The following is a 16,684-nucleotide window of genomic DNA, read 5'->3' as shown; positions in this document are numbered from 1 at the left end:
TGGGCTTCCTCACTTGGTGTGGAGCGTGACCCTCGGAAACCTCTGCCTCCAGGGGGACCCCTCCAGCGCCCTCCGCCATGCTGTTTTATCCTCTCTAGTCCAGGAAGCCCTGAGCATTTTGCTTGTCTTGCTTTCGTAGTATGGGTTGAACAGGGGCAGTCTACCTCTAAGCTACACGGCCACACTCTCAACCACCCCGTGTGTGTGTGTGTGTGTGTGTGTGTGGCACTAGGGATTGACCCCAGAGGCATTCTACCTCCAAGCTATATTTCCGCCCTGATTTTATTTCTTAATTTTGAATCAGGGTTTCCTCGGTTGATAAAAGTCTCACTACTTGCTGAGGCTGTCTTCAAACCTGTGATCCTCCTGTCTCAGCTCCCAAGTACTGAGATTACAAGCGTGCGCCACCACGCTTGGCTTTATTCTTCTTATTATTTGTGTGTGTGTGTGGTACTGGGGGTGGAACCCAGAGGCTTTCTACCTCTGGGCTATACTCCCAGACCTATATTATACTTTATTTGGAAACAGGGTCTCACTAAGTTGCTGAGAGCCTCACTAAGTAGCTGAGGCTGGCTTCGAACCTGTGTGATCCTCCTGTCTCAGCCTTCCAAGCGCGGGGATTACAAGTGTGCGCCTCCACGCCCGGCTTTTATTCTTTCTTTTTGAAACAGGGTCTAAGTTGCTGAGGGCCTCAATAAGTAGCTGAGGTTGGCCATGAACCCAGATCCTCCCATCTCAGCCTCCCAAGTACTGGGATTACAAGAGTGCACCACCACGCCCAGCTCCTTTTTATTTATATATTTATTATTTTTTACTTTTTTGTGTGTGTGGGTCTGGGGATGGAACCCAGAGGCATTCGACCTCCAAGCTACACCCCCTGCCCTATTTTTTATTCTTTATTTTGAAACAGGGTCTCACTAAGTTACGGAGGGCCTCACTAAGTAGCTGAGGCTGTGGGTGAACCGCGATCCTCTGATCTCAGCCTCCTGAATGTTGGGATTACGAGCGTGCGCCACTATACCCGGCTCATTTTATTTTTTATTTATTTTTCATTTTTGCAGGTCTGGGGATGAAACTCAAGGGTAATTTACCTCTGAACTATACCCCCTGCCCTATTTTTATTTATTTTGAAACAAGTTCTCACTGAGTTGCAGAGGGCCTCACTAAGTAGCTGAGGCTGTCCGCGAACCCGGATTCTCCTGTCTCAGCCTCCCAGACGCTTTTTTGTTTTGAAAAAGAGTCATGTTGAGCTGGACGCAGCGCATGCTTGTAATCCCTGAGTTTGGGAGCCAGAGAAAGGAGGATCGCGCAGGTTCGAAGCCAGCGTTGCTGGCTAAAGAGACCCTGTTTCCAAATAAAAATATAAGAAAATAGGTCTGGGAGTGTAGCCCAGAGGTAGAAGGGTTTCCAGGAACCCCAGTACCACCAAAAAAAAAAAAAAAAAAGAAAAGAAAAGAAAAATAAAAAGAGTTATGCTAAGTTGACAAGGCTGGCCTCGAGCCTGCGACCCTTCTGTTTCAGCCTCCCAGGTCCTTGGATGATAGATGCGGGCCACTGCACAGGACTGGCAGCTACCATCTGTTCTCTGAAATCAAGAGACGTCCCACCTCGTTCCACCGTTGCACTGCCTCATTAATCAGGCACAGCTCGCACCCACGGGAGGCCCTGTCCCTTCTCCGTGTGTCCTGAGTACCTGGCGCCTGCGGGCACCGTGACTGCCAGGGACCTGCTTTATTGAAGTCACATCAAAGACAGAACAACGGAAGGACGGACGAAGGCTCACCCCCAAAACACCCACGGATCACTGGTGGGTGAGGCCGGATGGGTGGAGGAAGAGATGGCAGAGGAGGCCCCTTCAGCAGCCACGGGACCTCTGAGCTTGCCTTTCTGGCCGGGGCGGGGGTGGGGTGCGATCTCCTGCCGTCCAGCTGTAAGCTACAACTCTGTTACGTGGGGAAGAACTCAGTGTCCCGCCAGAGGATAACCCAGTCCTGGGGAGCCGGCCCACGGCGCTGGCCTTCCGAATGGGGTGCTGACGGAGCCAGCTGTGCGGAAAAGAACTGGGGAGGCTTGGAATCCATGGGCGAGCAGGATGCGTGCTGAGGGACGCGTGCTGGGGCGCCCCCTGGCAGAACGGACCCTTTCTCCGTTCTCAATCCAACCAACAGCGTAGACCCCCCAGGAGTCCAGCCCAGAGTCCAACTCACAGAGGAGGGGCCCTGGACCCTATTCTCGAGACCTATATAGATGAGCCTTGGCAAGATGTTTAAGAACTTGAGGTCATTTACAAAGCAGAGATATTTGGCAGGCAGAGTGACAGTATGGGAAGAAGCAGGGGTGCCCAGAGTGCGACCTTGGGTACCGCGTCTTGACTCCTTATCTCTCTAAGACATGAGATCAAGGCCGTCTTCTTTGCTGCTTGAACCTTGGGCATCCCAGTGGAGTGGCAGGAGGAGGACCAAGAAAGAACGAGAACAGAGCCTGCTGTGGTCCCGCACGCTTGTAATCCCAGTTCTTGCAGGTTTGAGGACAGCCTCACCAATTTAGTGAGACTCTCATCAACGTAGTGAAACTCCATTTCAAAAGTAAAAAAACCAGCCGGCGTGGTGGCGCGCGCTTGTCATCCCAGCATTCGGGAGGCTGAGACCGGAGGATCGCGGTTCACAGCCAGCCTCAGCTACTTAGTGAGGCCCTTTGCAACTCACTGAGACCCTGTTTCAAAATAAAGAATAAAAAATAGGGCAGGGGGTGTAGCTCGGAGGTAGAATGCCCTTGAGTTCTACCCCCAGTACCGCAAAAAAACAAAAACAGGTTCAATCCCCAGCACCACACACACACACACACACACACACACACAGAGGAATAAAATTGGGCTGGGGGTGTAACTAGGTGGTAGAATATCCCTGCGTTCAATCCCCAACACCATAAACAAATGAGCAAACAAATAAATGATCTTGTAATTTTTTTTTTTTTTATGTTACTAGAGATGAAACCCAGGGGCATTCTACCTCTGAGCTACACCCCCAGCCTAAAGTTTTATTCTTTATTTTGAAACAGGGTCTCACTGAGTTGCAGAGGGCCTCACCAAGTAGCTGAGGCTGTCCGCGAACCGCGATCCTTCTGTCTCAGGCTCCGAATGCTGGGATTACAAGCCTGTGCCACCATGCCCGACATGAGCTTGTAATTTAATTTCAGTACTTGGGAGGCTGAGACAGGAGGATTGCAGGTCTGCGGCTAGCCTCAGCAGCTTAGTGAGTAAGGCCCTATGCAATTTAGCAAGACCTTGTTTCCACATTAAAAAAAAAAAAAAAGCCGGGCGTGGTGGCGCACGCTTGTAATCCGGGCGCTTGGAAGGCAGAGACAGGAGGACCATGCAGGTTCCAAGCCAGCTGCACTGGTTTAAGAGACCCTGTTTCCAAATTAAAAAATATAAAATAGGTCTGGGAGTGTATCCCGGAGGTAGAAGGGCTTCCAGCAACCCCAGTGCCACCAAAAAAAAAAAAAAAAGTATAGGGGAGCAGAAGGGCTTGGAGAACCCCGCAGGCCCTGGACGGCTGTTTCTCCTCTCACTCTCCAAGACACCTCGCCTCTCCCACGGGCTTCCCCGCCTAACCTCTAGAGTCCCAGAGAGGTGGGTGTGGCTGGCACGGGTTGTACCTGCAGCACAGGGCACTTCGTGCCCGCCAGCCCACAGGCCCAGACAGTGGGAACTTGCAGTAGCTTCCAGAACTGCTGGGAGGCCAGGTCAGAGGTCAGGATGGTGGGCGTGGGACACTGCGGGGATCTGACCTGGCCCAGGTAGCTGTGGGCGTAGCCTGCAGCTTGGTGCACACCTGTCGTCTCCAGCAACTTGTCAAGGCCTCCAGCAACTTAGCGAGATCCTGTTTTATTTATTTATTTATTTATTTTTTTTGCGGGTCTGGGGATGGAACTCAGGGGCATTTGACCTCCGAGCTGCACCCCCTGCCCTATTTCTTATTCTTTATTTTGAAACCGGGTCTCACTGAGTTGCAGAGGGCCTCACTAAGTAGCTGAGGCTGTCCGTGAACCACGATCCTCCAGGTGAGACCCTGTTTTAAAATAAAGTATAGCCGGGCGTGGTGGCGCACCCTTGTAATCCCGAGCTTGGGAGGTGGAGACAGGAGGATTGCGCAGGTTCGAAGCCAGCCTCGCTGGTTTAAGAGACCCTGTTTCCAAATAAAAATATATTAAAAAAAAATAGGTGTCTGGGGGTATAGCCCGGAGGTAGAAGGGTTTCCAGGAACCACAGTACCACCAATAAATAAATAAATAAATAAATAGTATAAAAAGCTGGGCATGGTGGCACACGCTTGTAATCCCAGCATTCAGGAGGCTGAGACAGGAGGATCACGGTTCGCAGATAGCCTCACCTACTTAGTGAGGCCCTTTGCAACTCAGTGAGACCCTGTTTCAAAAATAAAGAATAAAAAATAGGGCTGGGGGTGTGGCTCGGAGGTAGAATGCCCCTGGGTTCTAAACCCAGTACCACACACACACACACAAAAAAAAAAAAAAAAAAAAAAAGAATTGGGCTTGGGGTGTATCTCAGAGGTAGAATGCCCTTGGATTCAATCCTCAGGAACAAACAAAACACACACACATACACACACACACACACATACACACACACACACACACATATATACACACACACACATATATACACACATACACACACATATATACACACACACATACACACATACACACACATATATACACACATACACACATACACACATATACACACATACACATATATACACACACATACACACACATATATACACACACATATATACACACACACACATATATACACACACATATACACACACATACACACACATATACACACATACACACACACACATACACACACACACACACACACACACACACACAGCTGGGACAGTAGGCTGGCAGGGAGGGCCACCACCATCGGTGCAGGCCTGAGCCTGAGGCCTGAGTGCAGCCTTGGTCCCCAGACCCCCACCCCTGGTGCCAGCCCAACTCAGTTACCCAAGAGCCTTTGACTTAAGAACTCCCGTGTACTGAGAACCTTCCCCACAGATCCAGGGGCTCCCCAGATGTCCTTGTCTCTGCCAGCCCAAGCATGCCTCTGCCCCACCTCGGCATGTGGCCCCAGCCTCCCGCACTGGCTCCCCACTGCCCCCCAAAGCCTCTGCTCCGCAGCCCAGATGTTTCCCCCTCCGCAGGCTGTGGGCGAGGACAGCCCCGGGAGGAGCGGAGCCGGAGGGGAGCCCGTTCTGCCACCTCAGCTCCAGCCCGGCCTGTCCCTCATCACCTCATCATGGCCACAAGGATCTGAAATGCCAGGTACTCACAAGAGCACGAAGGTGAGACGCCGACAAGATCGAGCCACTGTTCTGCTGTTGTTTTCTCTCTGGAACTGGAGATTGAACCCGGAGCATTCTTTTTTTTGTGTGTGTGGTACTAGGTGTGGAACCCAGGGGCTTTCTACCTCCGAGCTATACTCCCAGACCTATTTTATACTTTATTTGGAAACAGGGTCTCACTAAGTTGCTGAGAGCCTCACTAAGTAGCTGAGGCTGGCTTCGAACCTGCGCGATCCTCCTGTCTCAGCCTCCCAAGCGCGGGGATGACAAGCGTGCGCCACCACGCCCGGCTGAACCCAGGGGGCATTCTAACTCTGAGCTATGCCCCAGCCCTTTTTAGTCTTTATTTTGAAACAGGGTCTTGCTAAGTTGCTGAGGCTGGCCTCAAACCTGCGATCCTCCGGTGTCAGTCTCCCCCTGGTACCAGCACTAAAGCGGAAGCCACTGCGCCAGGCCCCACTGAGCTCTTGCTAAGGGATGCTGAACCCATCTGGATTTTTCTCAAGGTGGCCTAGGTTTATGGGCACCCAGTGGCCCCCTGCCCCCGCTTGTGCAGCCAGTGAGAGCAGGTGCGTGCATGTGTGTGTGTGTGTGTGTGTGTTTTACTGGGGAATGAACCCAGGGACACTCAACTTTTCAACTATACTCTCAGCCCTTTTTATGTTGAAACAGGATCTCACTAGGTTGCTGAGGGCCTTGCTAAATTACCGAGGCTGGTCTTGAACCTGTGATACTCCTGTTTCAGCCTGTCAACTACTGGATTTACAGGTGTGAGCCACAATTCCTAGCTAGAAGTCTTTCCTTCTTTTTTTTTTTTTTTCTTTCTTTCCTTTCCTTTATTTTTTTTTTTTCTTTTTCTTTTTTTTTTGGTGCTGAGGTTTGAGCCCAGAGGCATTCTTGCTACACCCCCAGCCCGATTTTTTTTTTTTTTTTGAAACAGGGTCTCACTGAATTGCAAAGAGCCTAAGTAGCTGAGGCTGGCCGCAAACCGCGATCCTCCCGTCTCAGCCTCCCAAATGCTGGGATGACAAGCGTGCACCACCACGCCCGGCTCCAGCCCGATTTCTAAACTTAACAGGGTTTCACTAGGTTGCTGAGAGCCACATTAAGTTGCTAAGACTGGCTTTAAGCCTGTGATCCTCCTGTCTCAGCCTCCCAAGTACTGGAATTACAAGCATGCGCCAGCTTACCTGGCTGAGTCTTCTCCGTGGGAGGAGGAGGAAGGTCTGGATTCCCCCAGAGGAAGAAGGGGCTGGTGTGGGCAGGACTGGAGGGTCAGAGCCGGGGTGATTAGGCCTTTCACTGCCACCGCAGCCCCCCGCCCTGGGGTTGGAGGGAAGCTTTCCCTCAGGTGCAGGAGTTGATTCAGAAACGCTCCTTGCCGGCAGGGCCTGCATCCAGACCCTCCGGTGGCCCCGCTTAGCTGCCCCAAGGAATTGAGCTGGAAAGGGGAAGAGGCCAGGTGAAGGAGGCTCCTGATGGCCAGGCTGAGCTCTGGACCGGAGCCTTGGGTCAGCTGAGGGCCCGCTGGCAGCAGCCTCCCTCTGCTGCTCTCAGGGAGCAGAGAGGACCAGGCAAGCGAGGGGCTCTTTAGCCCCGCCATTTCCAGGTCACTCAGCTACTAAGGCAAAGCCTGGTGCTTAAGGACAGGCCCAGCTGAGGGCCGTGGAGAGCACCTGCCTGCCCAAGACCTCTTCCTGGAAGGCTTTGAGTGTGTTTTTTAAAGTAGTGATTTCACCAGGCGTGGTGGCACACGCTTGTAATCCCTGCGCTTGGGAGGCGGAGACAGGAGGATCGAAGCCAGCCGCGCTGGCTTGGGAGACCCTGTTTCAAAAAATATATAAAATAGGTCTGGGAGTGTAGCCTGGAGGTAGAAGGGTTTCCAGGAACCCCAGTACCACCAAAAAAAATTAAAAAAAATAAGGTAGTGATTTCCACCGGGCATGGTGGCGCACGCTTGTAATCCCAGCACTTGGGAGGACCCTGCAGGTTCGCCAGCCTCAGCAACTGAGTGAAGTCTGGGAGTATAGCCTTCCTCAGACCCCCCACCCACACACACACAAAAAGACCCTCCAGGCTGGACATGGTGACCCACTCCTGAAGTCCCAGTACTTGGGAGACTGAGACAGGAGGATCAGAGTTGAGGGCAGCCTTCCAACGTAGCAAGCCGCTGTTGCAAAATTAAGTAGGGCTGGGAGAGCAGCTCAGAGATAGAATGCCCCTGGCTTCAATTCCCAGTACCAAAATAACTAAGTGAATGACTCTCCCAGCTGGGCATCAGAGCTTATACCAGTAATCCTGTTAGGTAGCTAGAGAGAAATGAGCAGGCCAGGGCAAAATCCAGTGCACCTGAGGGAAAAGTTAAGCAGGTCCTCAGGAATGGAAACCCTAGCTCCCCACAGGGCGAGCGTGCTGACCAGAAGCGCACGCGCATGCATGCGTGATCCCTGTGAGAACAGCGCAGACCCAGAGGCAGAGACCGCCCCAAATGCAAATGCCGGAGGGGAAAGGCTTGCAGACTGAAGGAAGTTTACCACTGAAGACTGGCTTTTCCTTTTGTCATGGGTGCTGAATGCTAAACTCAGGGGCATTCTATACAGTAGAGCCGCACCCAGACCTTTTTTTTTTTTTTTTTTTGGAGGTACTGGGGGTGGAACCCAGAGGCTTTCTACCTCCGGGCTATACTCCCAGACCTTTTTTATATTTTATTTGGAAACAGGGTCTAAGTTGCTGAGAGCCTCACTAAGTAGCTGAGGCTGGCTTCGAACCTGTGCGATCCTCCTGTCTCAGCCTCCCAAGCACTGGGATTACAAGTGTGCGTCACCACGCCTGGCTTGCACCCCAGACCTTCCTTCCTTCCTTCCTTTCTTTCTTTCTTTATTATTTATTTATTTTGTGGTACTAGGGATGGAAGCCAGGGGCATTCTACCTCTGAACTACTACACCCCCAGCCCTATTTTTTATTTATGTGTGTGTGTGTGTGTGTGTGTGTGTGTGTGTGTGTGTGTGTTTTACTGGGGATGAAACCCAGGGCCCTCTACCTCTGGGCTACACTCCCAGCCCTATTTTTTTTTTTTTTTTTTTTTAGTACTGTGGACACCTCCAGGCTACACCCCCAGCCCTATTTTTGATTCTTTATTTTGAAACAGGGTCTCACTGAGTTGCAAGAGGCCTCACTAACCGCGATCCTCCTGTCTCGCCTCCCAATTTCTGGGACTACAAGCATGCGCCACCACGCCCCGCTCCCAGCCCTATTAGAAACAGGGTCTCACTAAGTTGCCGAGAGCCTCACTAAGTAGCTGAGGCTGGCTTCGAACCTGCGTGATCCTCCTGCTCAGCCTCCCAAGTGCTGGGATTACAAGCATGTGCCACTGTGCCTGGTTCTATTTGGTAAATTTTTCAACAGTTATTCTAGACTGTATTCAGTGACCAGAAACGTGGGCCGTGGTAGCAGGGTGGTCCTGGAAATTGCCAGTGGTGCCCTACGTACCAGAGACCAAGTGAGGGGGGAGGGGTCCTCACTGGGAATGTGACATCTCAGTGCAGACCCTGGTGCTAAGAAGAGGCTAAGCTATATCTAGGCATGGTGGCACACACCTGTAATCCCGTTTTTTTTGGGGGGAGGCTGAGACAGGAGGATACCAGGTTCGCAGCCAGCCTCAGCTACTTATGAGGCCCTCTGCAACTTAGTGAGACCCTGTTTCAAAATAAAGAATAAAATATAATAGAACTGGGGTGTAGCTCAGAGGTAGAATGCCCTGGGTTCAATCCCCAGTACCACAATAAATAAATAAAATAAAAAATAAAAAATGGCTCGGGGGTGTAGCTTGGTAGTAGAATATCTGAGATCAAGCCCCAGTACCAAAAAATTTAAAAATAAAAATAAATGTTTAAGCCAGGTGTGGTGGAACGGAAAGCCTCAGCAAGGCTAGGGGGTGTAGCTTGGAGGCAGAGGTAGAATGCCCTTGGGTTCAATCTCCAGTACCACAAAAATAAACAAATGTGCTCTGTTGTTGGGGGACGTGAGCCTGTTCAGAAATAATTTCTCATTCAAGCTGAGCGCAGTGGTACATTCCTACAATCGCAGCACTTAGGAGATTTTTTTTTTTTTTTTTGCGGGTCTGGGGATGAAACCCAGGGGCATTCGACCTCTGAGCTGCACCCTCAGTCCTATTTTTTATTCTTTATTTTGAAACAGGGTCTCCCTGAGTTGCAGAGGGCCTCATTAAGTAGCTGAGGCTGTCCAAGAACCGCGATCCTCCAGACTCAGCCTCCCGAGTGCTACAAGCGTGCCCACCACGCCCAGCTAGCATTTAGGAGATTGACACAGGAGATCGAAGGTTCAAGTTCAGCTTCACCAACTTAACAGACCATTTCAAAATAAAAAATAAGATAGGACTGGTATGTACCTTGGAGGCAATGCCCCGGTACAATCCCCAGTACAAAACAAAGAGGCGCCAGGCCAACGTCCAGAAAGCTCTTTCCTGCCCTGGGTGCCCTAATTACATGCTGTCCTCCAGCCTGCCCTGCTCCCCTCTCGTCCCCTCGGAAGGGGTGCATGGAGGCTAGTTATTATTACTATTTTTTTTTTGTATTGGGAATTGAACCCACAGGTAGTCTACCTTGAGCTACACCCCTAGCCCTATTTTTTATTTTTATTTTTTGTGTATGTGTGTTACTGGGGATGGAACCCAGGGGCCTTCTACCTCCGAGCTACACCCCCAGACTATATTTATTTATTTATGGTACTGGGGTGGAACCCAGAGGCTTTCTACCTCTGGGCTATACTCCCAGACCTATTTTATATTTTATATTTTATATTTTATTTGGAAACAGGGTCTCAATAAGTTGTTGAGAGCCTCACTAACTAGCTGAGGCTGGCTTCGAACCTGTGCGATCCTCCTCTCTCAGCCGCCCAAGCGCGGGGATTACAAGCGTGCGCCACCACGCCCGGCTTTATATTTTATTTAGAAACAGGGTCTAAGTTGCTGAGAGCCTCACCAAGTAGCTGAGGCTGGCTTCGAACCTGTCCGATCCTCCTGTCTCAGCCTCCCAAGCGCTGGGATCCCAGCCCTGTGACAACACACCTGGCTGAGGCTAGATCCTTGAAGTGTCTCCCATCTGGCCAAGCACGGTTCCTCTGGAGCCGAGAGCTCCGCAGCTCTGGGCTGGGGGAGGAATGCGGAGCTCACTAGAAACAGAAGAGTGGAGGCTCCCAGGAAGTCACCCTGAGAGCTGGTGGGTGCAGCGTCCACTACGCCCTGAGGGCCTTCTCCCCAACCTCACAGCCCCCGAGATGAGGCTGGGCGGCCGTGGAGGTCGTGGACCAGAGCTGGGTGAGCTCTGGGGTCTCGCATCCCTCTGCTTCTGCTCGAGCCCCTCCCCACGCGTGCACACAGCGCTCCGCCGCTCCCGCCGGGCCCATTCCCGCTCTCCTGGTCCCCGTCCAAGAACCGCGTTCCCGCGGAGACTTGATTTTCGTCGGCGGTGACCCACCCGGGCCCCAGCCTGCTAGGGAGAAATAAGGTGCGCCCAGCAGGCCGCCGGCGGGCAGAGGCCTGGGCTCAGGCCCCCGCCGGAGTCCGCGAGACTGAGGTTCCCACGCCTTGATGTGCGAAAAAGAAGGCGGGAGATGGTAGCCGCCGAGGCCAGCAGTCCAGGGGCGGCCGCACCACTCCGCAGTCGGCCTGGACACGGGTCGCTAGGCCAGAGCCCGGGGCGGGGGCGGGGGGCGCCGAGCAGGCAGAGCTCGGGGTGCGGGGCGCGGGGTACGGGTGGGGCGTCCACTAGGCGGTCCGGAGGCCGGACGGGGCGCCCAGGGCGGGCCTGGCCCTCGGGAGGCGGAGCCGGGTCCTGGGCGGAATCCCAAGGAGGGCGCCGCGCACTGGACGCAGTTCCGGGAGGAGGAGCCTGGGCCGGGCTCGGGGGCGGAGTTCCTCGGAAGCCGGAGCCCGAGGAACTGACTTTCCGGGAGGCGGGGCCTGGGGCGGGGCCCAGGGGGCGGGGCCTGGGAGGGCCGCTCGGGGGCGGAGTTCCCGGGCACAGTTCTCAGGGGGCGGAGCCCGGGTGTGCAGCGGCGCTCCAGGGGGCGGGGCCTCGGCGTCCGCGGGATTCCAGGGAGGCGGAGCTCAGGCGCAGATCCTGGTTGGTGGAACCCGGGCAGGGCGGGGTTTCCGGGAGGCCGATTCCGGGGTGGGGCGGGGCTCCGGGGAGGCGGGGCTCCGGGGAGGCGGGGCTCCGGGGAGGCGGGGCTCCGGGGAGGCGGGGCTCCGGGGAGGCGGGGCTCCGGGGAGGCGGGGCTCCGGGGAGGCGGGGCTCCGGGAAGGCGGGCCGCCGGCCTAAGTGGACTCGGGCGCGGGCCGCCCTTTGTTTCGGTGGACTCGGAGTCCAGGCGCTGCTGCGGGGGTGTCCCGAGCGCCGTCCGCCGGCCCCGCGGAGACGCAGCCCCGAGCGTGGGCCCCGCAGCTCTGGACGCAGCCCCGAGCCTTCTCTACCTTCCTCCGGGAGCGGAGCGCCCGGACCCGGTGTTTCCTGGGCTCCGCCCTACCCCTGCTCTGGCCACCACCAAGTGCTCAGAATCTGCCCTTTCTCTTCCCCTGGGAACACTGGACAGTAAACAGGCTCAGGACGAGTATAATGGACTCCATTCTTATCTAGTGGGGTGGCGGAGACAGCCCTTTCATCCCGCCCCGACGCCCGCAAGCAGACAAAAGACAAACCAGCCACTGGCATCGCCCCAGCGAGAGCGCGGTGGGCGCTGGAGGTGGGGAGCCCGGCCCCAGTAGGAATGGGCTGCCCCCGGCGCCTGCTGCAGCTGCACCCCTCCTGGCCAGCTTGCCCTGCTGCCGCGCTGGGGAACCATGGAGCCTGTGCCTCTGAGCAGATTCAAGAATTCATCCAGGCCCGGCGTGGTGGTGCGCGCTTGTAATCCCGGTACTTGGAAGGCTGAGACAGGAGCATGGCAAGTTGAAAGCGTCAGCAATTTAGCAAGGCTGTCAGAACCTGGTGAGACCTCGTTTCCAAATAAAAGATAAAAGACTAGAGTATAGCTCAGAGGTAGAATGCTCCTGGGTTCAATCCCTAGTACCCAAAAAACCCAAATTCATTCAACAAATATTTATTATAGAGTATGCTCTGTGCAGGATAACCCAGTCCCTCTGGGAGGGTACTAAGTCCCCAAGAGAATGGGAGGGGAATTTCCTTGGCTCCCAGGCAGTGCCCCCCCCCCCAGGCTGGTCAAGGCCAGGAACCCGGGTGCCTCCACCCAGGGAGGCCTTATAAACACGGAAGGCCCGCCCCATTTCTGCAGCTGGCCTTGGTGCCCAGCCTGGAGCTGCAGCAGGGAGGGGTGGTGTCAGGCACTGGGTGACCATGGGGGGGGGGGTCCCCAGGATCCTCTGCCCTCCTCACCTATCCCAGCGCCTGTCAGTGGGCCTGTGCAGGGACAGGCGTGGGGGAGGCAGGGAGGGAGGCAGGAAGGCCCTTCACAGTGCCCGTGGCTGGCGGGTACCCTGGCCTCAGGGCCTGGTGGGGAAGAGCAGGCAGGTTTGCGCATGGCTGCGGCTGTGCCTGTCCACCAGGGGCAGAGGGCGCTTGGCGTAGTGCTGGACCATGGCGGCCACGGAGGGGAAGCGCTGCGGAAGGGGCGGCCATCTGTGAGTCGGGCCGCCAAGGGGCTGGATGGTGGCAGCTTCCTTCCTGACCCAGGCCGCCCCAAGAAGCTCCACTGCCTATTTTTGGTCAGGACTGAGGACTGATCCCAGGGGCATTCTACTTCTGAGCTACACTCCCAACCCTTTTTATGTGTGTGTGTGTGTGTGTGTGTGGTACTGGGGATGGAACCCAGGGGCATTCTACCTCTGAGCGACACCCCCAGCCCTATTTTTTATTCTTTATTTTGAAACAGGATCTCACTGAGTTGCAGAGGGCCTCACTAAGTAGCTGTGAACCGTGATCCTCCTGGCTCAGCCTCCCAAATGCTGGGATAACAAGCGTGTGCCACCACGCCCGGCTAAGGCACAGTTGTGCTCCTGTTTGCCAGCCCAGCTGCAGGCTGAACCCCACACGCAGAACAAAGCCGTGTCTGTGCCCAGTGTGCACAGCAGCGCGCACACGTGTTCTGGGATGGAGGGGCACCTCCTCCCAGGGCTCCTGGGCCCTCCTCACCTCTGCAGCGGAGGCTGAGGCAATCCTCCCGGGGGCTACAGAGGGAAGAGATGGTCTCTTTCCTGCTGAAAAAAACAGCTAATGGGGGCGGGAGGGGGGGGAGCAGCTTCAGGGGTGGGGGCTGGAGATGCAGGCCTAAAGCCGAAAGCAGGGCACCCAGTGCCCTGGCCCCGCCATGCCCCAGGTCCAGACTCCCTAGCCCGGCCTTGCGAGACTTCCCAGGGAGGCCCGATCTGGGGGCTGGATCCAGAGCTTCCTAATTTGGTGCAGATCCTGGCAAAGGCTCCAGGTCCTCTCAGTCCTGAGCTCAGCCGCAGTCAGCGGAGGGGGGCCTGCAGGCCTGGGAAGGCTGGGCAGGGCAGACCCCCAGCCGAATGCCCCGCTAGTGCCCCCTCCCCACGCACTCACCTTTAGAAGTAGCATCTGCTGCTCTCTGGGACACAGGAGATTTGGTCAGAAGAGAGCTGGCCTTCCCGGCCTGCTACTCAGGCCCCAGGGCCACCCTGAGCCCCCTCCCTGGGCCATAGCCTCTTACATTCCGAGCTTCCTGGGGGACCTCAATGGGCCTGCAGGGAGTAAAGAGGGGAGCTCGGGCTCTTTATCAGCTTCCTGAGCACTGCCCAGTGAGCCCAGCACCCCAAGCCACCCCTCCCCCGCCACCTCTGCCAGTCAGCGGGACCACGCAGAGAGGCCAGTCTAAGTGGTGGCGTGCTCTGGCTCTCAGGCACCTCCTGGGGTGTTCACCTGGGCATCGAGGATGTCCCTGGCAGAGGGACTGGAGGAGTCAGGACCTGGGAGCTCAAAGTCTGGGTCAAGACCAGGACTGAAACAGAGAGGGCAGGCTGGGCTGGGCACAGCACCAGCAGGGAGGGCTGGGAATCTGTGCAGCCACCCACCCAGCCCTTGGGCCTGGGACAGGCTGTTGCCAGGCAGGTGTGCACCTGGGTCCAGCTTACAGTCCATGTAGATGTCCTGCTCGGCTTGATCTGCAGGGCCTGGCGCCTGGGGTAGGGCGGAGGAGGAGGTACAGGTGTATGGGGGGGCTCTGAACCAGAGAGCACAGCCCTCGGAATGTGGGTGTGCAGGAGGCCCCCCAGCAGGGGAGCCTGAGGACAGCTGGCTTGCAGGTCCTGAGCCTGCGGTGAAGACCAGGGGCTCTGCAGTGGCCCTTGCCTTGGGCTTCAGGACACTTGCTGGCCTCCCCAGGCCCCCACCCAGCCCTGCTGGCCTTCTAGAATGTGGGGGTGCTCGCCACTCTGGACGTCACCCCCCGCTCTGCAAGGGAAAAGGAGAGTCAGGAGCAGCAGGGACCAAGGCCAGCTCTGAAGCCCGGGGAAGCCATGGCCATCCCTCCCAAGCCCTTTGCCACTTGGCTCTGGGCTGGTCCCCGAACCAGGCCACCCTCAAGGTCGTGAGGGTTGCCAGCCACTGAGCATGCTCTGAGAGCCGTTTGACCTTGGCAGGGAGAGGACACCCCCAGCCCAGCCTCTTAGGGTGTTTTTTTTGGGGAGTACTAGAGATTAAAACCAGGTACATTCCACCTCTGAGCTACAGCTCAGCTTTTTTTTATATTTATTTATATTTTATTTTTGTACAGGGGATGAAACCAGGGGCCTTCTACCTCTGAGTGACACCCCCATGATCTTTTTTTTTTTTTTTTGGTGGTGGTACTGGGGTTCCTGGAAACCCTTCTACTTCTGGGTTACACTCCCACACCTATTTTATACTTTTTTATTTGGAAACAGGGTCTCTGAAGCCAGGGAGGCTGGCTTTGAACCTGCGTGATCCTCCTGTTTCCGCCTCCCAAGCGCGGGGATTACAAGCGTGTGCCACCATGCCCGACTTTCATTTTTATTATTTTGAAACAGGGTCTTGCTAAGTTGTTGAGGGTCTCACTAATTTGCTGAGACTGGCCTTGAACCTGCACTCTCCCTGTACTGGGGTTACCGGTATGCTCCACCACACCCTTCCCAGCTCAGCCTCTTTGGACTGCAATGCCCCTGAGGTCCCTCCCCGTGCCGACGCCAGGGCTCTGCGCAGTGCAGAGATCACGGGTGGAAGGAACCAGAGAGGTGACCCCGGGAGGCGCTCAGACGTCACAACAGGCAGGGCGGTGCTCCTGCTGGAGTCTGCTGCCCTTTAAGTCTTTCTGGGGTGTCACCCAAGAAAGGGGTCGCCCCAGAAAGATGGCACCCAAGTGCAGGGCAGGGCTGGGGTTGGGCCCTCTGCTGCGCTGCATCAAGCAAAGTGTCTGTGTCTCTGGGCTTCTGTGTCCTCATCCAGGCACTGGAGTCGTTCACTCTCTGCCTCTTTGGTCTCTCTACATCGGGGACCGGCAGGTAAAGAGGGGGAATGGAGCCCGATGTCGGGGAGCACGCCTCAAATCCCAGTACTTGGGAGGCTGAGGCAGGAGGATGGCAGGTTTTTTTTTTTTTTTTTTTTTTGGTGGTACTGGGATTCCTGGAAGCCCTTCTGGCTTCCTCTGGGCTCCACTCCCAGACACCTATTTTGTATTTTTATTTGGAAACAGGGTCTCTTAAGCCAGCACACGCGGCTGGCTTCAAACTTGTGCGAACCTCCTGTCTCTGCCTCCCAAGCGCGGGGATTACAAGCGTGTGCCGCCACGCCCGGCATGGATGGCAGGTTTGAGGACAGCCTCGGCAATGTAGTATGACTCACAGCAACCCAGCAAGACCCTGTTTCCAAACAAAAAAATAACATGCCGGGCCTGGTGGCACACGCTTGTAATCCCAGAATTCCAGAGGCTGAGCCAGGAAGATGGAGGTTCGTAGACAGCCTCAGCTACTTAGTGAGGCCCTCTGCAACTCAGTGAGACCCTGTTTCAAAATAAAGAATAAAAAATAGGGCTGAGGTTGGAGCGCAGAGGTAGAATGCCCCTGGGTTCCATCCCAGTAGTGCAAAATAATAATAATAATAAATATAAATATAAATAAAAATATAAAAGGGCTGGGTTGTAGCCCAGAGGTAGATGCCTCTGGCTTCAGTCCCTGGTGTGAGTCCCTCCCAGGGTGGGGCCACGGAAGGAGAAAGGACACCCCCTTACCTCGCCCCCCAGGGACAGGCCCTGGCTTCCTGGCCAGCGGTGGGGCCATGGCTACCTGCGGCTGTGGGCACAC

Source organism: Muscardinus avellanarius (genome assembly GCF_963383645.1).
Source record: "Muscardinus avellanarius genome assembly, chromosome: 15".
Classification (NCBI taxonomy): domain Eukaryota; kingdom Metazoa; phylum Chordata; class Mammalia; order Rodentia; family Gliridae; genus Muscardinus; species Muscardinus avellanarius.
This window is presented reverse-complemented; position numbering follows the sequence as displayed.